Source organism: Stenella coeruleoalba (assembly GCF_951394435.1).
Source record: "Stenella coeruleoalba genome assembly, chromosome: 4".
In the NCBI taxonomy this organism is placed as follows: Eukaryota; Metazoa; Chordata; class Mammalia; order Artiodactyla; family Delphinidae; genus Stenella; species Stenella coeruleoalba.
In genome coordinates this window covers 35,110,997-35,128,605 of record NC_137149.1, presented here as the reverse complement: position 1 = coordinate 35,128,605, position 17,609 = coordinate 35,110,997, and the positions used below count along the sequence as shown (strand labels likewise).

General features: G+C 36.8%; 1 long non-coding RNA gene across 1 annotated transcript; it reads left to right on the top strand.

Annotated features, from left to right (window-relative positions):
* Positions 1 to 795: 795 nt before the first annotated feature.
* On the top strand, positions 796 to 16,907 carry LOC307185863. The gene is made up of 3 exons (XR_013828190.1): positions 796 to 861; positions 15,490 to 15,767; positions 16,806 to 16,907. It is a non-coding gene; the product is annotated as an uncharacterized lncRNA (long non-coding RNA).
* Positions 16,908 to 17,609: the final 702 nt, after the last annotated feature.

Below are 17,609 nucleotides of genomic sequence, written 5' to 3'. Positions count from 1 at the left end.
ACTAATTCTGCCCAACAGAATTATCACCTACAACAGTCAAGAGCATCAGATTTTTGTCCATTTCTACTTTTCTTGTCGCTCATGTAAACAAAATACTAGTGCTAGCAGAACCTATACAGGCAAGAGGGAAGAGAGGGATTTATCTGCTACAAAATTTTAGGCAATTCTAGGTTAAAAATTCCATTTTTAATTGAAAAATAAAAACTACAATTTCGGTATTTTTCCCTCACCAGTATTCTTAGATATCTGGATAGAGCCAATACTGATGAAATCATTAAATACTGATTGATTCTTTCAGACTAAAGAATTGAGATATTCACCTTGATAACTCAGATCTAAAGGGAGGGATTTTCAGAAACAGAACTGGGATTATTTACCTTGTTTGAGTTCCACTACAAACCAAGATTGTAAATGGGTCTTGTTTCCTTCATTTTATTTAGGAGAAAAGCATTGCTGAAAGTCACTGCATATGAAATGAGAATGAACCTTCAATATTTTAATGAATCATTTAAGATAAAACGTCCTGAATTGCTTAGACTTTTTAAAAAATTGACTATGAAAATCAGAAATAAGAGCAGCGATAGATGGCACTAGAAGATCATAAGTCTCAGAGGCAGATCCGTGATTTTCATTTTGTCCTTCGATCCCCATAATACACGTGACCGGAGGACTGTCAGGGAGTTGGGGGGCAGAGGGGGCAAAGGGTGATGGCGGGAGAATCACAGCTGCCTTGGTAGGGATACTAATTCCTTTGCTTACTCTTCCCGGAAGGAATCCTGGAATGTGTTGGAGAGGCGGGGAGCAAATGGCCAATTACTACAGAGATTCTAACTGTCCCATTTCATTCCAAGCAAAAATATTGTAAGTAAAGGAAGTTCTACTTTGACTTTTATCAGGGTTTCTGCTGTTTCATTAGCGGCTGCTGCTAATTGAGGTCTTGCTGTTTAGAGAAAGCTCGATAAATGTGTTTGTCATGAAAATACTTATTACCTTTTTTCATAGGCAAATCACCCATAATCACTTAAAATACACATTTTTCTATTTTTTCTCAACAAAGCTGACACAAAGACATTAAAGCATTCTTTTCTTTCTTTCTTTAAACCTGAAATAGAGTCTAGTCTACAGAAACAGATTTATTTTATTGATTTTTATTTTGTAAACCCTTCAAGGCTGAGCCCTGCCTGCACCAAACTTGCCTTGCCCAGCTTGAGGAGCCCACGGCCATGACTCATCTGTAACAGTTGCAGCTTTTGAAGCACATTCCAGCCCTGCTTTTTCCCACAGCTCTCCTAATCCCCTTCACATGAGCCAGCCTTTAAATCCAACAGAGATGGTTCTGACATTTTTTTCAAGGCTATAAAAACTACTTCTAGGTCCAGGAGTGGGGAATGATAAGTGGATGTTTGGAGAAAAATCAGTGGTTATTGTTTCTCCTTCTAGCTAGCTAGCTACTAAGAAGGATATATTTTCTTAATTTCAGCATTTTTAATGTTTAAATGTTCTTTAATATTTAAAATGATTTTTAATGTTTAAAAATCATCAGTGTCTAAAGATAAATTTTTATTACATCTGGAATCAGAGAATATTTTTTTAATGTTTAATGGCTCAGAGAAATAGTGTAGAATATTTCAGCTTTATTTTCTCACTAATAGAATTTATGTGTGTTCTCTTATTTTATTTTTTCTCTTCCTTTACCAGTGACCAAGAACTGATCTAACATGTTAGGTCACATGTGTAACACATGTGATGTTAAAGAATTTCTATCACCAGGGATCGTAATGGATCATTATCACAGAGATCATAGGTGTGAACTGGAAGCATCTTTCTCTTTTTCTTTCTTCCCTGCCTCCCTCCCTCCCTTCCTCTCTCTCTTTTCTTTCTTTTCTCTCTTCTTTCCTCCCTTCCTCTCTCCTTCTCTCTCTCCCTCCTTCCTCCCCTTTCTTTCTTTCCTTCTTTCCTTTCTCTTTTTCTCTTTCTTTCTCATATACAGTTCATAAGCATTTTGAATTCTTATTCTGTTCTTGAAGATTTTCCCACACATCGTGTCTTCTAAATTTCCAGTTATATCTATATAGAGAGAAAATAATCCACATTTGAGACAAACAGGAAATTAGGATGTTTTCTGCCTATTTTCCAAGCTGCTTTGTTTAGGAACAAGTGTATAAGGATAGTATTATATAAAACATCACAACTGAGACGGATTCTCCTTAGCACACCCAATGAAATTAATTATGCTTTAATCTGTGAAGTGATTGAGTGAAACTAAAATATCGATTTGAGTTATCATTCCTGTGTTAATTTTAGTGGTCTGCCTCTGGACTTTCACTGTGCACAGCAACATTAACTGAGATTTTCTCCACAGATGGATGCAGGGACCAGCTTTCCTGTTGATAGTTTTTCTAGTCTAATGACTATGGAATTTAAAGTATTAAATCTCACTTTTTCATGTAATAGTATTATGTGGATGGAGGCTAGTTAAGGTTTAAACTAGTAGCTGTAGAAAAAGTGAGCTGTGCAGAAGAGATGTAGAGACATTAGGCTACTTTTGAAGGAATAAAGAAAGGATACTATGATAATCCCTTTCCATGTCTATAATACAATTCTGACATCTTCTTTCCTAGGTTACTCCAGGAAAATCATGTTTTTTTAATAGCAGCAGCCAGAGGCTTCTTAGTATCACTCAGTAAATCCTGAGGACAACTTTTCCTTACGGTCAATTAGATTTCCCCTTAAAGTATCTTATGTATTAGAAGAGATTTTTAAAAATATTAACCCATCTAGTAAAGGAATTCGAAAGATTCCTGATACGATTTATAGGCTCAGATCCAGGAAGTTTTAAGGATACTATAATAAAGCTGTATCCCTGGACAGATTTAGTGGTGTACGGCAGTAATTGTCAAGATTTCTACTTCTTATTCACACACTTTTTTTGAGGCGGGGGTCCCTGTGTGCCATATCTTACTCATCCCAGTAAACATATTAGAGGCAAGTGTAATTATTGAGACCCTCCTGTCACTAAGAAAAATTATCTATCATCAAGACAAGGTAATAAACCTCAATTCAAATTCTTCCCTTCTCTATCTATGAAACACATTCCTTATCATATCTCACTCTGAAAAATAAAAACAGTAATAAAAATATTCACCTAGTTCTGAGTATGAATGCTTGTATTAGAAAGGGATGGGCACAGATATTGGAAGAGGAAGAAGAAATAAGGACAGCAACTAGATGTAATTTACAGCTGCAAAACTGAAGCAGGTTTTTGTATTATAGGCAGTAGAAAGAATGTGTGCAAAGGAATTAATGGGGGGAAGAGCGATTTGAGATGTGGATGGACTGGAAGGCAAGAGGTGGACTCTGCAGGGCCTCAGGGAGCATGCTTAGGATTTTTATATTTATGTGAAAACCTATGAGCCTCTATTTATCAGTAGATTTTAAGCATGGAGTCGGAATGATTAGACTGAATTTTAAATTATTTTTTATTGAAACGTGGAGTAGTAATTAGAAGGGGACAGAGTAATTTCACGGAGGGCAGTTATAGTGATACTACAGAAATCCAGATAAAAGGTATTTGTAATAGGACTAGGTTGATGGTTACAGAGATTAGGACAGTAATGTTATTTAAAAGGTAAAATCAATGAGACATATGTCAAGGGAAGGAGATTGTGACATGGTGCATGTTATGATTATGTGCATTTTGAGTACTGAACTAAATTTAAGGTTTCTAGGTAAAAAAGTTGAGTGAGTTGCTGGATATCTGGCCCCATATGTTAGCATTGAAGACTGGAGTGGAGATATAAATTTAGAAGACAATATCATACTGGTGATAATTTAAGCTATCAGCGTTTATCAGGATACTGACTGGGATAATTATAAGAATGTTATATGGTAAAAAAGGGAAATAAGAATTCTGATGTACAATTTACCATAAGAGTTGTATGAGGCAAGAATAATGGATTGACAGCTCAACTAAGAGTCAAAAGTGAGACAGATGATACCAGAATGTGCTTTAACGAAGCCATCATTGCGGCAGATTTATCCTTTAAAAGTCCTATGTAAGTGAATTGAAAGAGATGTGTCTCTCGAGAACCGCAATTTTAGAAACCTGGGCCAACTTTGGCATATATTTCACATGGATATGCATTACACTGAAGAGGACGACTCCTCTCTGCACTCTGTGGAGGCTATAGAACAAACAGTTTAGGATCATAAGCATTAAAGGCTGCTCTTCCAGTGTTGGAACTATATGTTGGATGAGTAAACAACTGTGGCCAATGGGGACTTTCTGAGGACTTCCCTGATGATTCTGCTTAAATAGCAAGGCAAGAGTAAACAAGATGTTGGGACTGGGTGTTTCTGGGCATATTAGCCAAGACTTTTTCAGCTGTAAGTTGCTAAACTCAAATCAGACCAACTTAATTAATATGTGGCACTTGCAGGTGTATGCAACTCTCTGGCTCTCTGATATACAACATGGATTCTAAGTCTTGATTATCATCAGGGCCCAGCCTCTCTTTTCATGTCACAGGTGTACATGTCTCTGATTGTTTTATTCTCCAGATGGAATAAAAGAAGTAATTTCTCAAAAAACTCCGTAAGAGAAATCCCAAGAATGCCTCTGATTGGCCTGGTTTAGATAATGCATCTACCCTCAAGCAATGACTAGGGGATTAAATCTTATTTGTGCAGGTCTGGGTCTTGTGCCTATGCCTTTAATCTGGGGAGACAAATCAGCTCCACAGGAAAGGGGCTCTGTTATTAGAAGAAAGGAAAAAGTTCTCTGGGCAGATAGAAAAGAATTTATTTCCATAAACTGAGATCTTTACCATAGCCTACCCCCTCCCCATGCTCTGGCATTATTTTCTACTATTCTTTTCCACTCCTTTCCAGCCTTCTTGCTGTTCCTTGAATACTCTAAGGTTATTCCAGGTCCAGATGTCCAGAGTGCCGTTACTTTCACCAGTAAGGTTTTCCCATATCTTCTCACAGTAGCCGTTCTCTCAGATTTCAAGTCTCTCCATCTATGATCATTATAATTAAAAAAAAATGCCACCTGGTCACTTATTCATTTTTATACATTTTATACAGCATAGAGAATAAAATAGTGTGTGCTTTATTTAAAACCAACCAAGTGCTGACCAAAATATATATCATTGTAGCTGTGATTCCATATCAAACCTTACCAACAAGAATTGGGCATTTAGTCTTCATATCATGTACCAGTTCTTACAGAGGAGGACACCCACCTCCACCAGAGCCTCAAAGGAAGAAGTGGCCCCTAAAGGCCAAGAACTAGAGCACTGGTGGAAAGTGATCAGCTGGTGGTCTGCTCCCTGCAGAGCATGTGAACGGAAGCGGGTGTGGTATGCAGCTCTCCTATGTCTGCCCCGTGCTCCTCCTGGGCCCCTGGTGTGGTACATGATAAGCATCAAGATCAGCATCAAAATTGTTATCCAAGTGCCCTCTGTCATCCTCAAGGATTACACTAGAGCAAACTAAATTATTAGTTTATTTGTATATTGTCTCTCTCTTCTAAAATACTTAATTCATGAAAACAAGGGCTGCCTAACTCAATTCTGTATCTAGCACCTATATTCATGTCTGTCACAAAGTGATAAATGTTTGTTAAAATAATGAATATGAATCATTTACCAAAATGCCCATTATTTCAACACCTCTATTTTTCCCTTCTAAAACTTTGAGAAAATCGGCTCAATTCTCCATTGCAGTTTACTTGGATCTCTACATTACTGTGATCCCAGTTATCATGTCTAATACTGGAAACCAATCTACATGGGGACCTGCAGTAATGTTGCTTTTTGTGCTTAATGAGTTCTCATGGAGTATTTATTTTAAATGCGATCTGTTTTCTCAGCTATTCCCCAAGTAGTCAGAAAGCCCAGGAAAATATAAAATGGTGTCGCTATAGATATTTTATATTTTCTTGTTATAATAAAAGTTCCTCATGGTAATTTATGAAGATGCAAAACTAGTATTTTGGAAATGACCCTGTCATATTTCATAATGAAAATGTCACGTAGGCTATTTATGTATTTACATACAGTGAAATATGAGAGACAGCATTGTCAGTGCATTCATACCTGTTTCTACATTTATACTTATTTTTGGGAGATACTCTCTCCATGGGTTCGTCTCTCACATTTCTGGACATCTGTGCCTATATTTTCAAGGATATTCCTATAGATAGAGCAGAGGGCAGGGTTTGTTGTCCTTTCAGTATAATAAAAATAACATCTCCCTTTTGGACAAAGATTGGGCAGATTTCTTTGCTGCCCATTATGAAAGATCGAGGTTTCATTAATTCAGGATTTCTCAACTGTGACATAAATCCACCAAGTGCACCAGATCCACCTGGGTTCATTTTCAGTTGGTTATTGGCCATATAAAAATTGCATACACATTTTGGAAGTTATGTCTTCTTGATTAGGTGACCTTTTTATCATTATGAAAGTTCTCTTACCTTTGTATGATTCTGTAAGACTCTGTCTTATAGTATGTAGTTCATCTGCCATTAATACAATCATTTCGGCTTTTTAAGATTAGTGTTTGCACGGTATATCACTTGCCATAATTTAAAGGTGAATTATGTCTTCTAAATAGCAAATTGTTTTGACTTCCTTTTCTATAGAAGTGGGGCAATCTCTGTCTATAATTTGAAATGATCAGTTCTTTCAGTGTATTTTTTTTTTTTTTTTGCGGTACGCGGTCCTCTCACTGTTGTGGCCTCTCCCGTTGCGGAGCACAGGCTCCGGACGTGCAAGCTCAGCGGCCATGGCTCCCGGGCCCAGCCGCTCCGCGGCATGTGGGATCCTCCCGGACCGGGGCACGAAGTCGTGTCCCCTGCATCGGCAGGCGGACTCTCAACCACTGCACCACAGGGAAGCCCTCTTTCAGTTTTGATATGATTGATTCTATACCTACCATTTCATGACTTTTTTCTGCTTATTTTTATTTTTTCTTCCATTTTTCTCCTTATCTTCTTTTGATGAAAGTATTGCATTATTATTATATTACTTTAAATAGTCAGTTGCATATTTTAAATTACAAAATAAAAGAGAAAAACTTTACATTAATCCACAAATTTCCATTTTTAGTGCTCATTTTTCCTTTGGTAAATTCCTGTTTTATTCCTTTTGGTTTTCATATGGTATCATTTTTGTTTAGTGTGAAGAGCATCCTTTAACATTTCTTGAAGGGCATATCTTCTGGTATTCATTCTTTCAGCTTTTTTATCTGAAAATGTATATATTTTGTCTTCCTATTTGGAGGATATTTTCACTGAATATAAAATTATTTATTGACATTTTTCTTTTAACAGTTTATATATATATATGTATATATCTTCTTATTTTTTATCTCATTTGAAATTGTCTCTGATGAGAACTCAGTGGTTATTGTTATTATTGTTCTCCTATATATATATATGTCATTTTTCTTCATATTCTTTTAATAGTATTTCTTCTAGCTTTGATTTTCAGTAATTTAACTATATTTGTTGATTTTTTTGTGTGTGTAACTTTCTGTCTAGTGGACATCTAGTTAACTAGAAATCTAATTTGATATTTTTCAAAATATTTAGAAAATTCTCATCCATTTAAAAATATTATTTATTTTATTCCACTCACTTTTGAGACCACACATATGTGCGTGTGCACGTGTGTGCACACACACACATGAAATAGGACACCACATTTAGAGAAGTTGGCTTTACCACTTACCAGCTATGTACCCTTGATCAAGTTACCTGACATATTTATCTCAGTTTCCTCATCTATAAGATGGGTAAAATGCCAGAACTTAAACTTACTTAAAATTGAAATTCTATTTAACATGCTTATATAGTATTTACTAGAGCCCAAGGAGTAGTCAAATTTACAAGTATTAACTCATTTAATCTTCATGACAACCCTATAGAGTAAATATTGCTATTATTAATCCCATTTAATAAACGAGGTAGCTTATCCAAGGCCACATTTGTAGCAAGTGGCAGACTTGTGATTTGAACTCAAGCATTCTGTCTTCAGAAGTCAGGTTCTTGATTACCATACCATGCTGCCTGGTGAATGAGTTAAGCATGTTAAACACTTAAAACAATGCCTGTCACATTGTCAGGGTGAAATACATTTCAGCTTTTATTATTAAAATACTTATATTTTTAAATGACTGTTGGATTCACTGTATTTATGTGAAGGCTCTCTAAAATTTAGGCAAGATTGGAGTGTACAGAATATGAATGACTTTAGTGAAAGAATCTATGTAATCTAGAAAAATATTTCCTCAGTGCCTTGTGGGTCATCAAACTGTAAGAGGGGCAAGCATGAAGTGCCTCGCAGATTTGTGCCTTGTCAAAGGCCGGCTGGGTGTGTGACTTGTCTGATTGATAGCTATCGACAGTCAGTGCACTACTATATTTGGCTGAAAGTTAGTAAAAGAAATGCAGTCTAGGGCTTCCCTGGTGGCGCAGTGGTTGAGAGTCCGCCTGCCGATGCAGGGGACGCAGGTTCGTGCCCCGGTCCGGGAGGATCCCACATGCCACGGAGCGGCTGGGCCCGTGAGCCATGGCCGTTGAGCCTGTGCGTCCGGAGCCGGTGCTCCGCAACGGGAGAGGCCACAACAGTGAGAGGCGCGCGTACCAAAAAAAAAAAAGAAAAAGAAATGCAGTCTAGAATAGGGATTCAAGAGATATGCAGAAATTCAAGAATTCATCACTAGGATATTTTAAAGTAAACACTGATTCTTCCAGAGCCAAATGCTATAGCAAGACAAGTGAAGGTTATATTTACAAGTTATTTGGCCGTTCCTGTTTTCCAATAATATCTTTTTCCTTTTTAAAAATATTTCAGCACATAGAAATACATTTGGGTTAAATTGAAACAAATGATTTTAGTATGAAGTACTTGGGAAAAAGAGAAAAGAAAACCATGTTAAGAGGATTTATTCAGGTGAAATGTGATTTTTAAAAATGATCGTAGCGCTACCCTGGTGGCACAGTGGTTGAGAGTCCGCCTGCCGATGCAGGGGACATGGGTTCGTGCCCCGGTCCAGGAAGACCCCACATGCCGCGGAGTGGCTAGGCCGGTGAGCCATGGCCGCTGAGCCTGCGCGTCCGGAGCCTGTGCTCCGCAATGGGAGAGGCCGCAACAGAGAGGCCCGCGTAACGCAAAAAAAAAAAAAAAAAAAAATGATTGTAATGTCCCTAACACTAATGATTTCTCTCCTTTTTCCTTGTTCTTTGTTTTCTTATCTACAGAAGTAGGGATTTGGCATTTTGGGAATTTGTAATAAACATGTGAACCTCTTGCAACTAACTTGTTTGCACGATGATCTTTCACTTATGTTGAGTTTCCTCACTACTTAAATTATGTGCATTAGATTTGCTCTTTGCTTGTCCTTACAAATGCTTATGTACTTCAAGAGTATTATACTTTTCATAAAGAAAGCTTTGTGTTTGGTCTGCAAGCAAAACAAAGCTCAAAATCTCCCAGCATCAATGTGGGTGTGAGGTAAGTGGCCTCAACATTTATTTGGGATTTTGAAATTTTAATTTCTAATCTTTCACTAAATTTGGCTTCCTAAATGACTCTGAGATAATTATACTTTTACATGACTACATATGGTTTCTTATATGTTATGCGTCTTCATTTACAGAAATTTGCAGTTCCTTCATTTGTAAAATAAGAGAATTTTGATTAAAATATCACCTTCAGGTTCTCTTTTAGTGAAGTGATTCTACTTCATATCTACCATGCTTTGCCATCTACATTATCATCACATTCAGGTTAAATATTGTATTTTCTGCATCTTTTTCCTGAATCTTCTATATCATAAGCCATGACAGATAGTTGTTTGCATAATCAATAATTATTTTAGCGCATGACTTTGTTTGGAAAACCTTAGGGAATAACAAGATGAGATCTTTAGATTCATTTCATACTTACTGTTCTAGCAACCTATATATCACTCACCTTATAGATATTTGAGGTCAAAGAATTATCAGAGAGATTATAAGCTTAAAACATGATGATATGTGTGGGGGGAAAATTCAGAGGTATTTTGCAAACAAATCTTTAATACTGGTCATGTTTCTTTTTCCTGTGTTATCATTTAAAGGAATAAGGCTCTTCAAGTAATAATCTGTAAAGTAGTGTACAAGAAAAAATAAAAGGGCAGTTTTTATATATTCAGTCAGATTTTATTTTAATTTTTGGCTTTCTGCCAAAATTTCTAAATTTACAGGTCTAAAAATTTAGATCATGCTTCTTTTTTTCTTTTAATCCACATAATAATAAAAGTCTTCAAAAGGTTTTTCATTCAAATAGTTAAATAGGAGAATTTGAGTTTCTAAACTTCAACTCAGCATCACTCTGTGTTAAAACTGTTTTACTCAACTTTAACTCTGATTTTATTTTATGCATTAATTATTCTATTTATCTTTCAAGATACACCAACAAATTTATTGTAGAACAATTATTAACACACCACTTTGTATAAGAATCTTGCCCTTTTGGGTCTTTACAAGGGTCTTAAGTATGCTGAAGACTGCAGTGAATGGTCCATCTCTAGTTTACATCTGCTGAAAGTGTGGAGTTAATTTTTTTTTTTTTTTTTTTTTGCGGTACGCGGGCCTCTCACTGTTGTGGCCTCTCCCGCTGTGGAGCACAGGCTCTGGACACGCAGGCTCAGCGGCCATGGCTCACGGGCCCAACCGCTCCGCAGCATGTGGGATCTTCCCAGACCGCGGCATGACCCCGCGTCCCCCACATTGGCAGGCGGACTGTCAACCACTGCGCCATCAGGGAAGCCTCCTGGAGTTAATAGTTTTGTCTGCTCCTCCCCTTCCCAGTTCTCCCTCTGGTAACAGATTTTTCCTCCTGACTGCAAGGGTAAAGCTATGATTAAGACTAAGGCAATAGTATCTCATCCATCTATGACTGATTGAAGAATGGGTACATGACCAAGCCAATCTAATATAAGTCATTCCTTACATCATTTATAATGAGAACTGGTGGTGAAGAGCCTCTTTCTCTTTGCTTATGGTGACATATGGATAAGGCCAAATGCTTTCTATGGTCAAGTTCCTTGCCATATGAAAAAGTTGTTCCTCAGTAGTAGCCCACATTCAGATATAAGGTGTGGGTGGACAGAGGCTATATGGCAGTTGAGTCTCTGGTTCTCATTTTGGAAGGTCACTTCCCTCTCTGTTCTTCGTGATTATTTCAGTCAATAACTCATCAACTGATTTGCTTAAATTAAATCAATTTAGTATTCTGTCACTTGCAATCCAAAAGTTCTAACTAATTAAAACAAATACATGACTGTATTAGAAGAAAAGCAAAGTGTATCTTGTGTTCTCAAGCACAGCTCTATACATGTGTCAGGAATGCAAAAAGGGAAGGTTTCTTTCTTTCTCATTGAAGATATATTTCTTAATTCTCCCCATATCAACAACATTTACCTTAACACCTCTGTTGACTTAAAACTTCAAACATGACATAAAGATAAAATTTAGTATCAATAATTAATGTTACATTGTAGTTTGATATGTTTATAAATTTTTCAAATATTTAGGAAATATATCTTGACCTTTGTGTTTTCTTTTACTACATGCTTTCTGATTTTTATTTACCTCTTCACTCATTAGTATCTCCCCCAAAGTGTGGGTATGACTCTGAAAAGAGATACAAGTCGACTTTGGTCCCCTTCTTACTTACTACAAGCTCCAATAAAAGATTTGGAACTTGAGGGCATTGGATCCAAGGAAAGTTTGTGAATAACTGTGTATTTTCTACTCTTCTTATACTTGATTACAATTGGAAATTGAAGGTAGGCAGATATTTAGGATTGCGGGTTGTAATGGGAGATTTTCCTACTCCCAAGATATTCAATGCCTTCATAGTAGAATGTGCTAATTTGCTAGAGCTGCTTTAATAAAATACCACAGACTGGCTGGTTTAACCAATAGAAATCTATTTTTTCACAGTTCTGGAGGCTAGATGTCTGAGATCAAGGTGTCTGCATGGTTGTTTCTTTGGAAGCCTCTCTGCTTGGCTTGTAGATGGCTGCTTTCTTGCTGTGTCCTCACATCATCTTTTCTCTGTACATGTCTGTGTCCTCATCTCCTCTTCTTATAAGGACACCAGCCATATTGGATTAGGCCACCCTAATGATTTCATTTAACCCTAATTACCTCTTTAAAGACCTTGTCTCCAAATAGAGTCACATTCTGAGGTAATGAGGTTAGGACTTCAACATATGAATTTTGGGGGATACAATTCAGCCCATAGCATTGCATAACACAGATTCAGGTCTCAGATCAAATGTCACCTCCTCAGAAATGCACCTTCACTTGATTTTCTATCAGAGCACCCTGTTTTAATTCCCTAACTGTACTGAAGTTATCTTGTGTATTTATCTGATTGTTTATTTATTCTGTCTCCTGTACAAGAGGACAGAGGTCCCATGGGACTAGTCCTCTGCTGTATGCCCAGAATCTAGATCAATGATGGGCTATAGTAGGCATTCAATAAATAACTGTCAAAATAAATTACATTACAATAAGACAATTCAAAATACTTCTACTTCAGAAGTGATATTTTGACAAAATAACTTCTGTTTCTGAGCATCAAGAAATATTGTTATATATAATATAAATTTAAAACAAATTTTCAGATGTTTATATCAGAGTTTATAAAAGTTAAAGTTAAAATATTCTAGGCAAAATTTGAAATATAACTAGGAAGAAAACCATATATTAAAAGTAGTAAAACATGTAATAATTCTAATAGTTTTAGTATATGTGGATTAGTAAATGATTTCAATAGGAAGTTTGCATTTGACTTCAGGGCAGAATACAGCAGAATACAGGGCTTAATTGAAATTTATAACGACACATTTTTCTTAGTAATCACACAGAGAAAATTTAATCATTACTCTTAAGCTCTATTTTAAAAATTGTCTTCATAAGCATAGCATGAATTTTACTCACATGAATTTTAGAACCATATGAAAGTATCAATAGAAAAATTTTCTGAAAAAGGACACCAATGAAAGAATTGTTGAAGAGCAGGCAGAAAGCATGACTTCCCTGCACTGTCGTGCCTTTGATTGGTCCCACTGTTTCCAATATTATGAATTTACAAAGTTAAGGAGTGAAAATTCAAGAGGTTGGCCCATAGTAACCTAAACACCAGGAGTGGCATTAGAAGTGGTATCCAGATTGAAGCTGTAATTACTCAATTGTGGTGTAGTCCACATACTCCTGTGCTCATGAACACTGAATGCTGCTACGTGGGCAGCACTCTGAACCAAGAGATTAGGAAATAGTATCATGAATGTCACCAAATATTTTGGTCAAAGTATTGTTTCTAGAACTCAAATTCTGTGTTGTTTAGGGGCTGAGGGTAAAGTAAGTAACTTCACTCTTTTCTTTCTCTATGCCTTGAAAGATACCTCTTCCTCTCCTTCTCAAACTACCCCTTAAACCCACTCAAAAGACCTGTCTTTGCCATAAATCTTTTGGGTGCAAGTGGCAGAAACCCAACTCAAAATGGCTGAAGCAAAAGGGGATATACTTAGATTACTTAACTGGGAGAGTTAAGAATGATTAAAACCAGAACTACCATATGACCCAGCAATCCCACTACTGGGCATATACCCTGAGAAAACCATAATTCCAAAAGAGTCATGTACCACAAAGTTCATTGCAACTCTATTTACAATAGCCAGGACATGGAAGCAACCTAAGTGTCCATCGACAGATGAATGGATAAAGAAGATGTGGCACGTATATACAATGGAATATTACTTAGCCATAAAAAGAAACAAAATTGAGTTATTTGTAGTGAGGTGGGTGGACCTAGAGTCTGTCATACAAAGTGAAGTAAGTCAGAAAGAGAAAAACAAATACCGTATGCTAACATATATATATATGGAATCTAAGAAAGAAAAAAAAAAAAAACCTAGGGGCAAGACAGGAATAAAGATGCAGACCTACTAGAGAATGGGCTTGAGGATATGGTGAGGGGAAGGGTAAGCTGGGATGAAGTGAGAGAGTGGCATGGACATATATACACTAAAACGTAAACTAAAACGTAAAATAGATAGCTAGTGGGAAGTAGCCGCATAGCACAGGGAGATCAGCTCGGTGCTTTGTGACCACCTAGAGGGGTGGGATAGGGAGGGTGGGAGGGAGGGAGACGCAAGAGGGAAGAGATATGGGAACATATGTATATGTATAACTGATTCAATTTGTTATAAAGCAGAAACTAACACACCACTGTAACGCAATTATACTCCAATAAAGAGGTTAAAAATAAATAAATAAAACCAGCAGCTCAAGTGATATAATTAGGACCTGCTCTCTATCTCTCAACTCTGCTCCTCTCTTTGCGGCAAATATTCCAAGGCTCTAACTCGTGACTCCCAGAAGTTCCAGATTTCTGTCATCATACAGCTTGTACTTTCAGTGAGAAGAAAGATTTTTTTTCTTCCCAGTATTTCCACACACGATATGTGGAATTGGATCTCCTTGTCTCTGGTTTGTAGCATGACTCTCCTGGCACCAATCATTCCGTAATGCATGACCCAGCCCTATAAGAAGCACATGGACTGAGAGTGGGGTAAGGTAGGATCCAAATGGAAAACCATAGTGCTGTCACCATAAATAGCAGAAAAGGATGTCAGGCAGTTCATACCCACAGATGTCCACTAAAAGGCTCTTTACCATTGAGTGTATGGTGGACCTGACATGAAATTTTAAAATGAGCTGTACTCCAACACTAATCCTTTTGGAACCGTGTGGCCTATTAATTTCCATATTTGATCTCTGTGTTGTCCATTGCCTTATATTAGAGTGTTTGTGAATTTAACTTTCTATATTTTGAGCATCTTGAAAGCAGTAACTATGTCTTCTTCACCACCACGATCCCTCCAATGTCTAGAATCATTAGAATTCAATACATATTCAATAACAGCTAAACTAATGATTTTTAAAATAAATATTTATATTATTATGAAAATAGAGAAAAAATGACTCAGAATATGAAGTTCAAGTCAATTGATTCCCACCTTGTTATCAAGTAATGTTGCATACAATTTGGATCATCTCCACCTTTTTGAAAGATTTCTTTAAAATAAATGATGGGAACACCTATGGCCTTTCTCTCTTTGGGATATTCTAAAGCAATATCGTGGGTGGTGTAATGCATATTTTAAGGAAACTAACAGATGAGAGATATAAATATCTGAAATGACTGGATCCTCGAATATAGAGAATACCCACTGTGTAAAGATTGCGATGCCCTTTTATTTGTAACTATGAATAAATTAATAATACTCATCATTGCTCCTCTGTTTTCTATTCTTGCCTCTAAGACTTCATGAACCAACTTGCCTTAACATAACGAGAAAATCTGATAGTTACAACTTGTTTGGGTATTTAACAGTTTCTTTTAAAATTTATCTTGTTAGGACTTCCTTGGTGGTGCAGTGGTTAAGAATCTGCCTGCCAGTGCAGGAGACACGGGTTCAATCCCTGGTCCAGGAAGATCTCACATGCTACGGAGCAACTAAGCCCATGCGCCACAACTACTGAGCCTGCACTCTAGAGCCCGCCAGCCACAACTACTGAGCCCGCATGCCACAACTACTGAAGCCTGTGTGCCTAGAGCCTGTGCTCTGCAGCAAGATAAGCCACCGCAATGAAAAGCCCATGCACTGCAAAGAAGAGTAGCCCCTGCTTGCCACAGGTAGAGAAAGCCTGCACGCAGCAAGGAAGATCCAATGCAGCCAAAATTAAATAAATAAGTAAATAAATTTAAAAAATTATCCTATTGTTAATATTGGAGCTATCTCAGTTTTTTATAAAATAGGTGATTGCTACACTTAAGTTTATCACATACTTAAGTTCTCCCATCATCTTCTATCCTATGTAGTTAGAGCTGCTTTTTAATAGTTTGTCTTTTCATTTGACATTGTGTGTGACAAAGGAAGAATACTGAAGCAAACTCTAGTAATATGCAATATGCCTATAACTTCAATTATTTATTAAAAATGTTTATTAAGTGCTTATTGTCCATAGCCCTGGGAATACTAGCAGAAATGTGATCTAGCCATTGTGGTCTAGGATTGTGAACATGCATTAGAGCAAGAGACATACAGATATAGTGCTGCATTACAGGTCCTTTCCATAGCACCATTCCAAATCCAACGCACTAAATGATAAAACATTGTACCAGGCATCAGGAGACAGTAAAACTGTCTGGTGGCAGAAGTTTATTTCAAGGTAGAAAGAAGAAGAGAGAAACAAGGAACTTGGCAAAATTGTGGTTCAATCATCACATATTTCCCTGGACCACTGATGAAAAATTAATCTGACAGGAAAATTAAAAAGTGCAATCAATGTTCGGCATGTATCTATACAGTTTTTCATAACCTGGGTCATGTGTTTCCTTTCCTTTCTGCTAGCAATACATCAAGGAACCAATGGAAGAGAACCATTCTAGATCTCAATCGTCGAGGGACACTTCTGTAGCTCTTACCCTTTCCTGACCCTCTCCTACTGTAGAAATTAACACATTTTCTATTAGTGTGTTTCAGGGTGAGGAAGTATAGACAATAAAGATGAAATACTCAACTTATGTATCTCAGCATTTGTTCACATTCCTAAGCTATGTGACAAGGGAATGATATGGGGCAAGAGAGCATTTGCACTAACTTGACTTCTTCTAACAGGGAACTGGATGTTTGTGTCTTCTATCCTAATTATCAATTACATCTTTTTCTAGATACAGCACATCCAATTTTCTTTGGACATCTTTCCATTCTCCATCGGATGTAGTCTCAATAAAACTTTTCATCAAGGACTGGCATATTTCCTCTGGTGAAAGGGTGAGTACCTGACACAACCTAGGCCAATCATATACAACTTCTAGAATTTTAAACTGTGTAAAAGGCGATTCAAGGTCTGAAAATAGTCAAAGCTAATTCATTTTGATGATAGCACTTTGAGAAAAGAAAACTGTTTGTTTCTGGTATTTATATGTTAGAAAATGCTTTGGCCCCTGTACTTTCAGAAACTTGATGTTTCAACCTTTTTGGGTCATCCCTATCATTCACATATGAAATTATCCAAAGAGATCTTCTGATGACTGCACCCTTTTCACTCATTCTACTTATTATGCCTTTCCTTCCTTAACTCATACTTTAATGCTTTAGTGCAAATGATGACATCTATGAAAACTTCTTAACACTGGATTTCCCCAGAAGAATATATTATTCCCCAAACCTCTTGTACTTGTGTCTTTTGTTAACAGTCCTCTCTTGTAGTTTTCATGTTATATAATTGTGGCTAGTTGAGTATGTGACACTGCTGGATGGTGAGTTCTTTTCAGGGTAGTTAATATATCCTTATAATTTTTGTAACTTCTGTATATATTATAGAGCTGTTACTATAGTGAAAACACAAAAATTTTATATCTATATATATATATATAGATATATATATATATAGTTGTTGTTGTTTTTTGTTTTTGTTTCTTTGTTCATTTAAATGAGTATATGAATCATGTGTCTCCAGTGACAGGTGGCTA